General features: G+C 35.9%; 1 protein-coding gene across 1 annotated transcript in view; it reads left to right on the forward strand.

Annotated features, from left to right (window-relative positions):
• The window catches only part of dll4 (delta-like 4 (Drosophila)), a 307,909-nt gene that overhangs the window by 80,629 nt on the left and 214,515 nt on the right, over positions 1-12,765 (forward strand). The window contains exon 2 of the mRNA XM_055185380.2: positions 1,605-1,722. The gene's annotated coding sequence lies outside the window, so the exon portion shown is untranslated. The remainder of the gene's footprint in view (positions 1-1,604; positions 1,723-12,765) is intronic.

Raw genomic sequence — 12,765 nt, forward strand, 5'->3', positions numbered from 1 at the left:
AATCGAAAATGCAGAAGTTCATTACTATCTTTGCATCAGTCTTCGTATTTTCATGATCACCGCCCCAAGGCTTTGAATCACGGTGAGATTATACTACTAAAGAACATGTCAGCCTTGTCAAATTGACAGCAGAAATAATTCTGCCTCTTGTGAATGGAGCGAGCTTACTGAATATTGCAAATGAAGGTCTCGATCGATCAATGTTTTAGCTTTGAAAGGACTGTGCTGACCTGCAACCTTGTTAATATTCATTTTTTACAAAATATATGTCTTATTTGATGTTCTGTGGAATTTTTATGTTTGTCTGTGATGCCATTGGCCTTACCTGATGGGTAACGTCCTAAAACAGATTTTACAGCTTAAAGGCGTAGTCAATGATGTTTTAAAGCCAATTTTGATATTTGAAATCACATAAACAAACACGCCCCTACCCCAATAGAATCTGGACCTTCTGTTGATAGACCCGCCCCACACATACGCAAACCGGCATTTGATTTGATTTGATTGGCTATAAGTGTGTTTTGGTAGTCGGCCCGTCTCCTTCTCCAAACCGTTTTTCAAACATCGTGGACTCCGCCTTTAATGGACAGAAAGGAAGAAACAATGATTAAATGCAAATAGAATGTAACTAACCATGCCAACTCCTTCCATATTTTTTGTTGTAGACATCAAAGATTGTACTCCCATATTGTCTAGTATTTTTCCACTACGGTAATTTATTTGTCACATGGTAACAAGAACAAAGCTGCATAAAGTAAAGGACTCAATGGAAAACCCAAACCCAAAATTTAATCATTTCAAATTGGTTTCTTGAACATGACAATAACTTCACTGTACAAAAATGGCCCCCACAGTCACCAGATTTCAACCCAATAGAGCATCTTTGGGATGTGGTGGAACTGGAGCTTCGTGCCCTGGATGTGCATCCCACAAATTTCCATCAACTGCAAGATGCTATCCTATCAATATGGGCCAACATTTCTAAAGAATGCTTTCAGCACCTTGTTGAATCAATGCCACATAAAAATTAAGGCAGTTCTGAAGGCGAAAGGGGGTCAAACACAGTATTAGTATGGTGTTCCTAATCATCCTTTAGGTGAGTGTATTATGTCAACAATCTGTTTGTTACTGTTGATAAATATATTTAAATTTTCTGCAAAAATGTAATGTATTTGTTTTTATATGAAAAAATTACGAAACCCCCAACCTTGCCCCTAACCCCAACATCACAGGGCAAAATTAAAATGCAAAATTTTTTCAAATGTGGTCATACGAATTAGCCACCTCGTGAAATACGTATGTATTGCCATGAGTTGAGTTACTACAATACTAATAAAACATTTTAAAGCTTGATTATATGGCATTTTAACTCTAGCCATACATACATGGTACTTTAAAAATTTCCGCCACATGCAAAACAAGAGTTCAGGAATTGTGGATGTATGTAGGCTACGTGTCTGGGGTTTTTCCCTCTCAACTTTTCCTGTGTATGACCGAACAGATGTTACTGGACTGGCCTTAATCATATTCTCACAGTTAAAGCTGGCGAGCTCTGAGGTCTTTTCAAATGCTACTGAATGAAGGTCTGTCTGTATTTTTTACAGAGAAACAAGAAAGCAAAACCAGAAGCTCTGACCTGGGAGTTTACGCACCCGTGGTTAAGACGTCAGGATTGGGCCACAGCCAAAGCCTTTGTGAAGGCCACAATGATCCTCTACTGAGGTGAGTTCAGAAAGGCTTTTCATTCTTTTCTGTCAACTACAAAACTAAAGCAGACTGCAAAACATGAAGTAATTCTCACAAGAGTCATCTGGGCATAGTTGTTTTGTGAATATCATAACATGTTTTGTTTTGTTTGGTTTCTTATCATTTTTCCTCTTATATGAAGTATGACTTGCAAAGGGATTGGGGCAGAGGGGCTACATGGCTATTTTCTGAAGGTTGTTGCTTGTGTAGATGAGTGGGATAAGAATTGATCCTCTCTCAGATATCCAGGAGCATATTTTTCTTGCTATCTAAATGAAATCTTAAATTCCCAGCAACATAAACCTAATATACTTCCTTAATAGTGGAAAAGGGGATAAACTGTTGAGTTCACAACTTTTGGGCCACAAGAATTAAAATCACAGCTTGGATAAATCAAATTAAGAGTTTTGTTCCAAAACACGATAAACGCCTTTAAAAAAAAAAGAGTTACTGCCAAAATCAGTATTATATCAGGTCAGTATTTAAAAGTAAATTCTTAATTTTACGCAAAATTTAATATCCACCGTGTTATTCTGTCATCTTTTCTACCTTTTTTCCCAAAACGCAATAAACGCCACTCCTCCTTTTCTACAGAATGCAATAAATCCGCTCCACAAATCACAGCGCACCATTCCACGCAATGGTGGCGCGTTGAGTACACGGAATCCTAGTTTTCCTCATCTACTTTGTACTTCGTGATCAACAAACAAACAAAACAAAATAATACTTTAATGGCATTGATAAACCTTTAGTGGTTTTCTGTGACGGGAAAGAAACATAAGCCATCAACATCTAATAATTTACGCGAGAGGCACTCGGGAGCCGGTTGCTTGTTCTCCCGACAGCGTCAAGCTTCTGTCATGCTAACACATTGACCCCAGGGGATCTTATGAAAAACTTTCCATTATTTTACTCAAAGTCAACGAAAATCGAGCAGGACCAAAACATTTTAAAGTTGATCGCTTTAAAAAATGTTAAGCAACGACGTCCCAAACCGCAGCAATGATGACAAAGTAAGTGTTTTGGTTAATGCCATTAATGTTTCTTTTTTTTAATATCACTAGTCAACTAAATGAATATAAAATGGCAAAGATGAATGCACATTTATATATTGATTCAATAGATTTATAGCATTTTGAAAAAAAAAAACATTTTTTTGGAAAATAAATTTGTGGGAAAAAAATTAGTTTTTATAATAAATCTTTGAAAATAAAGTTATATGTTTGAATTTTTTTATGTTTTTATAACCTAAAGATGCTATGTGAAAGTTTGTAACAGAAAATAGTGGGTTTCATGTTGTCACTATATAGAAGTGACAAGAAAACACGTTTTTACGTAAATTAGTCAAAATGGATTTATTGCGTTTTGGAACCAAACTCTTCAAATTAAAGTTTTTGTTTTATTCTGAAATGTTATGTTATGTTTGTTTGTTTGTTTGTTTTTTAAATCATACATTTATTTGAAATCATCAGGCAGATAATATTGTCCACAACAGATAAGCTGATAATATAATTTACACTAAAAATTATAATATACAAAAAACTGTTTCCAATGTGTTATGGTTTCAAAACATCAGAGAAAAAAACAAGATTCAATAACATTTTAGCAAAAGACATGGTGGTACCAATTAATACGGTTCCAAAGGTTTTAATAACACCATCTGCTCGCTTGACTATTTTCCTCAAGTTGCCATCACAAAGCTATATGAGAAATGCAAGGGAAGGAACAAATTTAATTTCTCTCAAATATGGCTATTTAAAGCATTTTGTGAATCATCCAGCATTTATTATATCACAATATAAAGTGCAGTAAAATTAAATATTGCAATATCACCTCAACACCATGCACGTCTATATAAACTTATATCTAACTTTTTTTTGCCATTTTTTGCATAAAAATATCAAACTTAGTTATTGTCAAAACAACATTTTATGAAATATGGTTCTAGCCAGAACAATGCAAAATAAAAAATAAAAACATGGCAGTTATTGAACTGTACTTGACCGACTCCCTTGGCAATATTCGTTTTTGAGACCTAGTGAATTTGCGAAATACATAAACTTCCATCTGACTGGTTGTATCACAATGATTAAAAGCACAATGTGAGCAGGAATTTCTGTCAAGTTGTTTATGGTGTATTGTTGTAAGCTATGAAGCATTTTGTTATGTCTTTTTATTTTTACTTTTATAGTCTGCGGAGCGTTTCCATTTACACCAGAGTCCAAAACAAATTAAATAACTAAAAGAGAGCATGCAGGCTTGCAACTTATGTATACATCTTATCTCAACTTTTGTGTACAAATGCTAAAGACTTAAATTCTTAAGGCTTAGCTAAAGCCAGTATAGGCCTTAGTTGAATTAAAACGTTAAGCATCTTCTTAAACACGCCTTATAAAGATGTTACTGTGTGTATCTTGAGACAAATCAGTAGCACTGGCATATTTTAAGATATGTCAGAGCAAGTTATTTTCAGTTGAGACACCTCAAATATGTGTCTTAAGTACTATTCGCACAGGATTAGTATTATCTGGGGACCTCGTGTGATTTATAAATTAAACCCCTACATCTGAGTTTTGTGTGGCTTATTCGCACGGGATAAGCGAAGCCTGATTTGACTCAAGGTTACTGGCTTATCTCATGGATATGATGTTGAGGCTTTGCGTAACACCTTTACTTGATACATGCAACACGCTGTAAAAGGTACCTTTACTGTGTAATCAGAGTTTTTGTCCTAATCAGCCGCGTCGCAAAGCGCCATTTCGAGCGTCGGTGGATTCTATTTAGAAACAATTCTGCGATGTTGCGGATTAAGCCTTGTCTGTGAAATCGGGGGCTAATTACTTAAATGTATTTTTAAACAAATTTCTTAGACTGGATATATATTTGAGATGGAAGAGTGCAGGAACATGTTGTTAAGCTCCCAACAGCACCCATACAGAAGGTCAGCAAACTCTTTTCAACTTTCCGCTAGATCATCCCTGACCTGTGCTTTGAATTCAAACTTGGCAAATCTTTTCTAATTTTTATCACTATTTACATTATTCATGTTTCCTCTGGCTGCTAAGGTGAGTCATTATGAAGTTTACAGACTCAGTCGTGATGTTGGTCCATGCATATTAAGGTACATACAGTATATTGGGAATGTACGAAAGGTGAAGGCATCATGCAGGGTAACTTATTATTCATCTGGATTGGCATTGCAATGAGTGACTATAGTATTAAAAACTTTAGAGGCCGTTGGAGTGCTGGTTTCTCTGAATGTCTTGACGTTATTTAATGCAGTCAACTAACACTTTCTAGATGACTGCAAACCTACAGGCCACCGAGTTACAGTACTTTCACATTATGGGGGTCGTATAATTTCGATTTTTCAATTGATTCAAGAAGAATTTAATGAGCCTGACATTGATAGAATAGCCTGAGGTCTCACTGTGTTGTTAAAGAAAAACACACAAGAGGGGACAATGTCCTGTACTATTATACTTATGGAACATCATAATAAATTATTCTCTGTTGCAAAAGGGGGCAGCGTGCACACAAGCAGATCCAAATCAATAGTAATTTCCTCCGTATTACACACTCTTTTCTCTGGGATTCAAATAACTTTCAGTAGCTCAGGGTTGTAGATTTCGGTGCCATGGATTCATCTAGCATTGATGAGTTTTGTTGTTGGCTCATTACAGCCGTCAAAGAGAAATGTTTGCACATAGTTTTTCTCAGAAAAACACACTGGGTAATCTGTTTCCCAGAGGCTTCTTTTACCGCAGCTCGTGTCAGAGGCGATCACTGACATGATGTGATGGCGAAATGCATTTTTTAGACACCTGCTCTCTGCAATTGCGTGTCTTCAGCAGAGAGACAGAATGTTAAGGTAAAGTAAATGGAAGGATAAGCTTACCAGAGGAAAATATGCCCTAACAGTCTCCAGCTACAAACCCAATGTCAATCTTAAAGTCACCATGAAACAGAGGTAGCGATTGCCTTATTTTCCACGTGGTGACGTATATCCGAGTCAAACCGGCTTTTGAAATGAAATAAGGTAAGGCTAGATTTGGATTTCTCTATTGAGATCTGATTGGATCATTTGAAGTTGGGTCGTGTTGCTAATTGCTAATCCTAGTAATCGTCTCCCGGACCCCCTCACATGCCATACCATATGATAGACTGTACGATTTTTGCCTGTCCCAGGTGAAGATTGCCATTGTGAAACAATCGTCGTGATTTCTATGATTGTGGCTCTTAATTGGTGATCTTATGTCATAAAGTGAGAGAAGTTCAAAAACGTCTGTTTTCCCGGTCTTGCATCTAAAGATAGCCTAATTCAACATGATCAACGCACAGTGTGTTTGCTGCTACAACCTGCATATTTGTTTACCACTAGCGCATACTGGTGACGTTGCGCTAATGTGTGAAGCAGCCGTCGAAGCTTCCGTGTCATCATCGTACAGTCTACATGCTTGTCGTACCCAAGTTTAAACGATCCACACTATTCCTACGCCCCATGCCGCTTTGCGCAAATTATTGGCGCAACTTCCAGCACGTACTTTCACTGAACCGGAACCAGCGTTTTCTATGATGATTAGAGTCATAATTTCATGTATGAGCCAGTGTGAGGATGAAATTAAGAAGTGTCCTAAAACATCATATGAAGATATCAATCATTTCATGTTGTTCCTCGGGGGTGACGGGTCTTCAATGCGCATATATAAAAGCACAGAGACATACCAGTATCTCTACAGTGGGACAGTCAGTCGAGTGTTTAATACATGGAATATACAGAGACTTCTTGGTTTTAACCTTTTCGGTTGATGGTTTAAAATGTCACAACTGTCCCTAAGGGGTGAGTTTTTTTTAAATGGCAATTTTTAATCAACTTTTAGAGTTTTTATGGTGACACATTAAGCTTCACACAATCCGACAGCAGCAGTAATTTATGCTTCTCATTCAACACATTGTAAGTTATTTAAACAAACCACAATAAACATATTAAAATATTATTATGCAGTAGATAAGCCATGAGCTTATGAAATGATTTGCTTATTTAAAAAAAATAATTTAAAACATAACAAAAGTGTGCAAACACATCACGAACTATTATATACATTAACTAATAAGCAGATTATGTCATATATATTCTGTACTGTAATCTCATTTTTGTAATATTATATAGTAGCATAATAAATAAACCAGCTAAATCAGCATATTTTTATCAGCATATTAGTTGTTTTTGAATAATTATTGTATTTATTGTTCACTGTCAGTTTCTATTAAAGGTTTTACTGGATAGATGTGTGGATACAGTTAATGGATGCACGTACGCCACATACACATTCAGTTCTTGTGCGTGTATTATAGTTAAAACAAATGTTTTTTAGAGATTTACGGCGTTTGTATCAGCTATTATGGCAACCCCTAACTGCACAAGTTATGCTGGTCTTCCTGGATTTCATAATAAGCATTAAAATGCCAGTCAAAACGGCAGACTCGTACCCCTTACAGTAGGACTACCATTAGCTGTAGTGGCTCACCAGAAGTTTTACACAAATGAGCTCAAAGATGGCGGCGCCCGCATTTACATAAAAAATAAGGTGGATAGGAGTGCAAAAACCTGCAGTGTATTCCAGGCTTTAGAGTTCGAAGGCAGAATTTAACTTTAGTCCTTTGTTTTTGTAAGACATTATAAAATCATGATTAACGTTTCATTTGAATAGGTATGAGCAACATCTAAGGTATCGCATTATCTATACTTACATGTACACAATGTATTTGCAGGGCTCGAAATTGCGACCATTTTGGTCGCATATGCGACCGAAATTTAATCTGTGCGACCTTAAAATATATTTGGGAGCATTTGTGCGACTGCCCATTTTGTTGTGGTGCGACTTGATTTAGATTGAGATGCTGCATGCTGGTGCTGTCCCGGGTTCAATGTTCTCTTCAACTTTACATAACCAATCAAATTTCACCATTAAGTTCTTGCGTTTAATGAAGACCGCAGATTGGCTAATATGAGCGTCAGTCATTCCTAGTTGCCGTGCTACGTTGGTATGTGAAGCGCGAAAATATGAAAAGACAAACCGCGAGCATGACGAGAACGAGCCGATTACAGCCAATGTTACTACTGTAATTAATGACGACGATCCGGATTCAAATGCGACTTCACCACTGGAAGATAAGACTTGACTTTAATCCTTTCGGAGAGAGTGGCTTAAAGATTACGAGTGGCTCCGCTATGAACATGGCTTGTTGTACTTACTGTGTTTTATTGTAAATCCTGTAAAACGGTGTTGGTGGCGGAATCAAAATATTTTAAGCGCCAGACCTTGCTTAAACATGCCGAAAGTGCCAAAAACACAAGACGTGTCGTGACAAATGTGTTTATTATTAATGGAGACACCAACCTGTCTGTCAAAGAGTGTTTGATGGTGTATGTGTGCATGCGCTGGTGAATGGACATCCAACAAACATCCTTGTGGTCCATGTTGATGTGGAACACGACAATGCTGATGGTATGTTTTTGTTGTATTTTTAAAACATTGCCTATTTAGTAGTAATAGCATCCTGGTAATGCCGTTATTAATACCAATATATATTAGCCTTCTGTATTAAGGTCACTTTTGTAATGTCACAATTAATCAGTGTTTTATGCGTTTGCTAGATTTTCTATGTAATCTTAATCATGTTACCTGTAATTTTTAAATTATTATTGCTGCTATACTATTTCAACAGCATTTGGGTATTAATTAGGATATAGGAATCTATGTAGCAAAAAAATAAAAAATAAAATAGAAGACCAAATTTTAAATGCTGGCCATAGGATGTGTAAAAATAAATTTATTAACATTGACATTGTAGTTGTGGTGTTTTATAATTTTTGGATGGATGTGCCTACATTTTTGCTGGTGCTCCTAACTCTTTAAAGTTGGGAGCACCAGTGCTACCAAATAAAAAAGTTAATTTTGAGCCCTGTATTTGGCTGACATGTTTATATGAAACAATCTATTGCATTTACTGTAATGCTATGCATTTTATTAGTATGGGAGCTGAACCCATGACCTTGTCATTGCTAGCACCAGTTTAGCTACATTTATAAAAAATAAAGGTGCTACTAAATGTTCGTAACAGCAATAGAAGAATCATTTTTGGTTCCCCAAATAATCATTTAGTCAGAGGTTCTTATAAGAGCGATTTTGTATGTTTTTTAAAGTCTCCCCCTTTGTAGGGTGCATGAATGAAAATGGATAAAACAATCTCAAACTTAGAATTTGAATGAAACAAAACACTGTACAATGTTACAATGTAATGCTGTTGGTTAGACATTTTTTATAGAAATGTTTCAGATGTTTAATTACACAGAATTACTAATAAATGAATTCAAATTTAAAAATGTATTTTATAAAATGCCATATATCTATATAAATGCCATATATTTTATAAAATGCCATATATCTGTTATATAAAATGCCATATATAACCCATCCCCTGCCACAGTTTAAGAAACACTGGTGGAAAAAATATTTTTCCACTTTAGTGACAAAGAAAATGTACTCAGATGTTAAAGGTTTCTGGACCCAAAGCCAAAAATATTCTTCTGTGGAATCGGGTACTGCAGCACCTTTTTTATTATACAGAAACACTTGGAGTCTTATTTTGTTAAAATTGGGTTACAGGTTCTTTGTAGACCTTGCTTCACATTGACAAATGGATGCGAGTGAAACATTACTGAACTGCAAATGAACAATGACCCACAGCTATACGTCTCCCTGTTTTCACTTTACCTTCCCTTCATTACTTCCTTCTCCTTCATCATCAGCAGTTAAGGTCTATTTCCTTTTGTCATTACACTTTTTGCACAAGCTTGAAACCCATAAAAGCTACGGTTCAAAATAGCCTACCTATTTACCTGTTTTAAACAATAGGATACCGATGGAAGTCCTGGTAGAAAAACGTATTTTCCATAAATTGCATATTTAAATGTGTGAAACGCTTGTTTTTCTGCTAAGGCATGATAGAAGTACCATCCAAAAGTAATCCGGTCCTCTCATTTCACCTAAGGTGCTTGTTTGTTTGGTAGAAATGACTCCTGTAATGCAGCAAATGCTTTGTCTTGTGCTTTGGGAATGTAAGCTGATTTTGTGCAGAATGATTAAATATCTGAAAACCGAACAAAAGAAACAAAGGAACAATAACAGATTCTTCTCACCCAAGAAAATGAGAAACCATTCGACCTATAACATTTACATAAGATGATCTTCCTTCACCAAATGTAAAGAATAAGACTGTGAATGACAAAATGTTACCTATGTCTCATTCCTCCAATTTTTTTTTTTGTATATCCAAAAGCAATTTGTCTCACATACAGAAAATATAAGTCTCCTTCAACACATTTTATAAACAAAAGTTATGTTTGTGTCTATAAATATGTGCATTAGCTTGTTATTAGACCTTGCCTTGATGTTGGTATGCTTTACAGGCAGTACCAAGCTGTGGTCTATATATTGAGAATATACTCCAGTCATGCCTGAATGATATAGGTCGTTTAAATAAACTATTTCCCGTAAAATAGAGTGGAGAAGTAGTACAAACCGTAGATGTTAAGTTGGTAATGTGTCTTTCAACCAGACATGCTGGTTTGTCATGGTGGTCCCAGTGATCCTGCATATTTGCCGCTAAGCTGTTAATGCTGTTTTTCTCTTCTCCCCTCAGTCTGTTAACAGCTCTGTATTGATCCATTCCTTTAATCCGCTCTGAGAAGAAGCAAACACAGGAAGATTAAGGCTTTGACCACACCACACAGCTTCGGAGTGTTGAGAGATGTACACTGCATCTATTTCCATACGGCAAAGAAGATAAGAATCAATTCAATCTTATTTATCACACTGACTATATCCTAAATAAATAATCATGCTATCAGTTACCATAGGCTGGGTTTAGTTTATATTTAATACAGACAGACACGTAAATATGACTGCATTCTAGAAACAACATCCACCTGTTGAGATTATTAAATCAACTGAGCATTTGTTTATTCAATATTACACCCTCGGCAAATAATGCAAATGAAAGAAATAATGTACAGTTTATAAACCATGTCAGCTTGTGTACCACACTAAAATGAAAACATTCTGCATTTTTATTAAACAATTTATCATGAAGACCAGAGAAGCACAGTGCATTTGGATAAAACTGGGAATGTTTATCATTTGTAAAGGATCATTTCCCAAAATGAGACCGCAAGAACAACTCTAGGTCCATCACTAAACACAATCTAACCACTTTTTCCTCCCCGCTGCTTTATATAATACATATATATGTGTGTGTATGTGTATGTGTATGTGTATGTGTATGTGTATATGTATATGTATATGTATAGAAGACCCATTGGGGAAAATATTGATAGTGCCATTTGTTTGCATACAGTCTATTTTGTGTGTTTTAGTGCAGGTTCACAAAACAAATTATGCCGATCGTATTATAGGCGAAACTGTATCTTAACTACACAGTGCCCCCATTTAACATCCCTCGGGGTGAAAAGTATTTGTTAAGGATGCATCGTTACACAATTTTTGTGCCAATACCGATATTTGATTACTTGGAATGGCATTTACCGATATAGATACTCTTTGTTTCAAAGTATTATTTTATGAAATCCTAGAAGTGTAAAGCGTACAAATTGCAATTCTCTTGTCATTGTCCCCAATTCAAAATAATCACACAGGATGAGTTCTGATGCTTTTCCCCACTCCTGATCATCTGCTGTTTTTAAACAAATTGGCCGCTGTCCGATTGTGTGAAAATTTGCTTTCATCTGCCAATACAAATTATAGGCCGATATATTGGTGCATAGTTGAATGAAATTTGCATGCAGCAGAAATATGCACACAGTATTAAGTGCTATAGTACAGTGTGTAAAGTAAGGATGTGGCAATATGGCCTTAATTGCAGATCGTACAACATCCCTCCACTATTGCAATCCAGAGGTGCGTTTCCCGAAAGCATCGTTAGCCAACTACTGTCATAAGTTTCGTTGTTACTGACAAAGTTCAACGATTTGGTGTTTCTCGAAACCATCATTCAAACGAACTTTCGCAAGCTGCATCGCAAAATTGTGTGGTTTGAATGACAGCTCTTAACCTGTCGTTAGAAGCATCGTTCCTAATTATTATAATATGTAGACTTAAGTTGATCATGCTTTTGAACAAAATAAGCAAAAAGCATGTAGTACAATGTATATCCATCATTCTAAATACATTAAATTTTATTTTACGTCTTTGAGTTTGTAAACAGAATTAAAGCGCTGCATTTGAAAACTGCGCATGTGCACAGTCCTACGAGCTTTGAGACCCTGGGGAATCCCTGGGAGGAGTGATGTAAGATGGAACTTGCACATAAATTAAATATCTTGAAAATAAACACCAGATAACTAAATCACGATAACAAAATCAGTCTTCTGATTAAATATATGTTATTTACAGCAATAATCTGACATTAAATCGATTTGAACAGATTAGTTAGTACTTCACCTCCCACTTGACATCATCAACTATGTTGTTAAACCAACATGGTTCAAACGACGAATGTGTAACTAATTTACTATGCTTTTGGGAAACAGTCATGACAAGGTAGTTCGTTTCTCCAACTTTGCATCGTACTATGTTTGTTCGCCAGCGAGTTACGTCATTGTTCGGGAAACGCACCCCTGGTACATCCGAGTTGTCTTTAAACTAGAGTAAAATTGACTACACCATTGGTCTGCATAAATATCTGGTTCTTCACCATAATTAAACAATTATTTAATTAGTTGTTTGAACATTTATTTTAAAATACAGGAAAACTCTCTGTTAAGTATAAGAGTATAACGTTTATAGCACCATTTAGCACCAAACTTGACTGTGGTTATAAAAAATAGGTTTGTTGCACAGTTTAGTGAGTCCTCGTAGTTTTGGTTTAGTGCTTTTGAACTGTTTCCAGATCTCCATAAACCCGTAAGCTACTATATCAGGACAAATCCGTATTCTC

This window comes from Misgurnus anguillicaudatus, chromosome 18 (assembly GCF_027580225.2).
Source record: "Misgurnus anguillicaudatus chromosome 18, ASM2758022v2, whole genome shotgun sequence".
NCBI classification, from domain to species: Eukaryota; Metazoa; Chordata; class Actinopteri; order Cypriniformes; family Cobitidae; genus Misgurnus; species Misgurnus anguillicaudatus.